Here is a 5,299-nt window from a genome sequence, read left to right on the forward strand (position 1 = left end):
ACAAGAGGGGGCCACGATAAATAAAAAAATCGTGGACCCTCTTTTGTGAGAGGATCTGTACACCTCGATGTATATGTAGACAAACCCTAAAATTTGAAACATGCCCTAAATGAAAACTCAACCACAATTACTTTTTCCTTAACCCTACCCAGTCACTAACGTCAACCCCACTAGACCCACTATAATAATCTCTAACCTCTCCTCGCTCTTTCATACAAATAGAGTCCCTTTTCATTTTTCCAGTTCTAGAAAAATCAGAGGAAAATATGAGCTACAATAGCTGCAGAGTGTTGAGAAGAGGATGCAGTGAACAATGCATCTTAAGGCCGTGTTTGGATTGGATCCAAACCCCTCAAGCCCAAGCAAATGCCACCCTTTTTGTTTCCAAGTTCTTTGGTCGGAGTGATCTCATGGACTTCATTTTTGCCGTCCCAGAAAGCAAAAGATCAGGTAAATCTCAATAAATCAAAATAAGTGATTATTCTGATTCTGATTATTTTATTTTTTTTATTTTTGAGTGTAGCTTGTTTCAACCATTGATGTTTGAGACGTGTGGGAGGACGTTGAATCCTGTTAATGGAGCAATGGGGCTTTTATCCACCGGCAGCTAGCACATCTGCCAGGCGGCTATGGATACAGTGCTCGTCGGTGGAACTCTTCGGCCGATTATGTCAACTAAGTATCGTAAGTAAATTACTCCCGGTTGTTCAATCATTTGAAATAGCTGGGGAGGGGAGAGGAAAGGTTCCTTTTTTTAGGGTACTCCCGGGAACAGATCCGGCTCCTCGTTCAATTCTTTCAAATTCATTGGATTCTTTTCCGCGTTCGAGAATCCCCTCTCCTTTAATTTGAATATTTAAATTATGTTTAAATTTTTTGTATTTTCTTCGGGTTGCTAACTCAATTCCGATTCGTATTTTTCATAGAGAAATCTCTGATCAAAGATAGAACAAAATCCGACGGGTCAAACTCACATAAGCAGAGGGGGAGATACATTCATGAAAAGCGAGAAGACGTGTCGTGGGGGACTGACCAACTATGAATAGATCTTACTTACCAAGCTCAATTGAAGCATCTGAGGAATTTGTCTCTGGCGCATGGTGGACTAGCAATAAAAATCAAATTTCAAAGCCCAATCACTTCATGCATGAACCGATCAGCCTCGTCATCAGTGATGCTCCGCCACCGGAACTACTCAGGATTAACCCCTGTGCCAGGAATAACTACCCGATAATGGAGAAGTCTGCATCGTTTGGTTCCGGACTATCGGAATTATCGTCGGAATTTGAAAGGGATGAAGATGGGATTAAAGGAGTTGGTAGCAAAGTGCCAAAACTTCTCAACCTTTTTGCATAATAAGCCAACTGAGAATTTTGTATTTTTTGTTTTTCATTTTAAGTTTTTTAGACTAACTTTTTGGTACTCAGTGAATAGAAAATGTAATGATCTGAGTTTTGATCTCTGAAATTTGACTTTTCTTGAAGATCTTTTCTGCTTAATTAAAATAAGTAAGAGTAACGAGTGAGAAAATAATTATAATAAATGAGTTTTGATGTTACTTATCAACTGATATCCCTTAATATTATATCTAACCTACTTCAACACGGTTGACGTATTGTTAGATATGTCTACGTCGATAGCAATTACACAGTCTGTTTAGCTTTTATAGTAAAAAAATGATCACTTATATAACAATTTCAAGTTTGAGTAAATATGTTTTAGGATGGGAAGATAAGTCAGAGTGCAATGCAGTAAAAAATAGTAAACTGAAACGTATTATCTTTAGATTAATGATAAATTTGCCGGGATCTATCACCATTTTATTTATATTAAATTCAATATACCTTTTTTAAGGCGAATTATGAGGATGAATTCTTACTGCATATTCATTTACAGCAAGAAAAATAATAAATTTCTATTATGTTTTTTTTACTTATTTATACTAAAACAATATTACTCATCTAACTAAATATATAAGAGGGAGTTTTCGAGTTACTGTTCATAAGCTGAATGGCTAAATAAATCAAGCCATGTTCGAGTCACCCGAGCCATGTACATGGGTGGCTATAAAATGATCTTTCCCTTGGATTGTCTAGAACGTTTGGTTCCAGAACATTCACTGTGTCTGCTCTTTTTTCTTCTGTTTGTTTCTTCATCACAAAAGTATCTCTTTCCAGATCTGCTTTTCTTTCTAAACATGTTGAAAATTTCTTTATGGGATAATTTGTTGCGGCCGATTCTCTTCTTTGTCGTCCAACTTGGTTCTGCCAATTCCCTGTCAAACCTGATGTAGAAGCAACTGGCGACTTCAAACTTGCTAAAGCCAACCGAAGTTAGTGGAAAGATATGTTTGAAGAAGTTTAGACTCGAACCATCCAATATTTGCCGCAAAGGTTTGTAAAGCTTTTACTTTAAAAGACATGTTTACCATGAGATGCTTTTGGAGGGACGATTGAGGATTTTGTATTAAATAAATTGAAAGAATAGAGGCTACAATTTCGTTTTCCCCAAAATATTTAAAATTTGATGCTCTATAAAATATTTCTTTTTTTCCATTTTCCTTCCTTTTCATTTTATTTCGATTTCTTTTGTAGGCTACTAAGACAAACATAATCAAATAATCTGAATGCAAATTCTGCTTGACCAAGTCACAGTTAAAATTCAAAATTGAGGAAGAATGAATGTGAATGAAGCCCTCTTCGTTAGAAGAAGACTCAAGATCTAACGTCTGCAAATGCAGCTTCACTACTTCCGTATTTGGGTACTCTATTTGTTAATTTCTTTGACTATTTAAATTGTTGGCTTCTTGTGTAGTTATTGTATACTTTGATTTTGGTAATTCGTCGTATATCAGAATTGGGATCATTTGCATCTGGTTTCTTTTTCCTTTTGTCTTCTTTTTAGTTAATTTCTAATCTGGTCATTTCACTAGCGTCGAAAAGTTATTCTACAGCTTAGTGGAGAAATTCATGGCTTCTAAGTTTCTATATGGCGATGCTTCATGCAATCACAGCAAAGGTTTAGTTTTTGTTAGTAGTTTAGGATATGGTAGGTGTTGTGTGATGAATGTGAAAGAATATGATCTATTAGCATCAGACGCGGTAGTTGATTCCACAATCGTGGAAAGCATGAGTGGATCCATTAAAATGAAATTTTATAGAAAGGAAAAATCACATTATTTTAATGAAGTTTTTGTGAAATAATTCTAGGTATCCTTAGAAAAGTAGTTCTTTAACAAGAAGCATTAATGTAACAAGATTTTTTTTTTTTTTTTTATATATTCATAACACCTTTTAATGTCTACATGATATTGCTTTCTTAAATACATTGAGCGATCCTTGGTTCATAAGACTTCAAGAGTGTGGCTCGATGCTTAATTAACTCATCCTTTGTTAACAATCCATTATTCAGGATGATATCATTCTTGGAGCAAACACACGAGACACCTGAGGACCCATTGTTGTGAATAAGAATTGCGATAAAATTATATATTTTTGTGAATTTTAAATATGATTTATTTTCCCCTTCTGGTGCTCTTGTATTTCGTCTCTTGGGAGTAATGGAGTGAAAATGATATTTTTTTTCACGAAAATAATAGAATGCCTTCGTTTGATTCCATATAGGACTGCTGGGTTGGAGCAAGAAATTGAAAACTTGAAAAAGAAGTTGGCTACTGCACAAGAGAAAATAGAAATATTCAAAAAGAGTTATCAAAGGCTTATAATATTATATTAAAGTTAGAACTACTACTATCTCTTTAACATCGCTTGCATGATCACGTTAACATTTGATACTGGCTTCAATTCAAGGTGAAATTCAATTTTATTTTTACGTGTAATTTTTTATTTTTTATTTTGGCTGGTTCAATTGATATAATAATTTTTTTTAAACTGATATAGGATTGAAGAGCTGACTCATGAACTTTCTGAACAAAAAAGCTAACTACCACTCTTTGAATTGATCTAGAAAACTAGGAAAAACTTAATGAGACTTTCAAAGAGGTAGTTCTAAATTTCTACATGAATTTCTATCAACGTGATGAGCATTTTTAATCTGTAATATACACATATTTATTTTAGTACTTAAATGACAAAATTCTTTGGTGATGATAGATTGTCAATAAATTTTATGACATCAAGCAACATTGCATCAAGAATTTTGCAGATACAAGCTGGGAAGATAAATGTGTCTCTTGGACAATTCACCTGAAACGTGAAATTCGCAAAGCGACTACAAACTTCTCTTGCTTCAAGTAAGTAAGACCAATAATCTATTGATTTTGAATGAATTTGTTCTGCTCAACGAAAAAGAAAGAAACATTAGTTGTGAAACTACGATAGTTCCTGCAATTTAGTCCTTGACCTATGACCAATTAGTTAGATTCGTAAATGGGTCAAGTAAATGACGATGCTATTCATTAATTTTCGTATTGTTTCAAAATATTTACCGACTTCTCATTTCGATAATAATTTGAAGTTGTCAAGCACTATAGCTATACCCATCTGGAGTGCAAGTATATTGCTTAGTACAGCTAGGTGAAGTTTTACTTGAGCACCAAGAAGTACATTTGGAATTTAATTATGAGTCCTGGTTGGAACATAAATACATTTTGGGTATTATTTACTTCCAGCACCATGATTAACTTTACCTAAGACAGAGTGATCTGAAAGCAGAAGTCAAGACTCTGAGAAACTCCATGGATAATCTCCAAAATAAGCTATGCCCGGTGAATTTCTGATTTTTGTGTACCACATATTTGTTGAGCATGCATTTTTATCAACATAGTGCCAATCCCAAGATGGTGATTAGGTGTCTAGAAATCCAGTTTGCTAGGTTGTTTTAACCTTAGATATTATCCGGTGGCGTAATAAGAAAACAATATGTATTCCTTGAAAGCAGAAGTTAATCTTTATCTTTCTTGTAAATTTATATTAATACAATAACAAACGTCAATATCTTTACATCTATCCTTTCTTTGATTTCAAATTTTAAAATGACTACTAATCTTGGATGTTTTATTACATTTAAACAACAAAAAGTCCATTCCAATTTAGCAGTGGAAAACATTGAATTGAAAATATTATGTACAAAAATCAACACATTCAAAATATTAACATTACTTTCAAAATAAACCATCACATACACTGCATGGACTGCACACTAGTAATACTAAAAGGATATATTATAATGTATGAATGATGCCAAAAATATGTTTTCCGCTAATACGGTTCGTTTTTCTTCACATTGTACATGTCAAATCAAAGCGCACGTGGTAACATTGGTGGTTGGATCCACGTAA

At 33.9% G+C, this 5,299-nt stretch overlaps 1 long non-coding RNA gene across 1 annotated transcript; it reads left to right on the top strand.

Annotated features, from left to right (window-relative positions):
- Positions 1-2,089: 2,089 nt before the first annotated feature.
- Positions 2,090-4,483, top strand: LOC111391078. Its single transcript, XR_002702055.1, has 3 exons — positions 2,090-2,393; positions 2,595-2,761; positions 3,624-4,483. It is a non-coding gene; the product is annotated as an uncharacterized LOC111391078 (long non-coding RNA).
- Positions 4,484-5,299: the final 816 nt, after the last annotated feature.

This window comes from Olea europaea, unplaced genomic scaffold (genome assembly GCF_002742605.1).
Source record: "Olea europaea var. sylvestris unplaced genomic scaffold, O_europaea_v1 scaffold747, whole genome shotgun sequence".
Lineage (NCBI taxonomy): Eukaryota > Viridiplantae > Streptophyta > Magnoliopsida > Lamiales > Oleaceae > Olea > Olea europaea.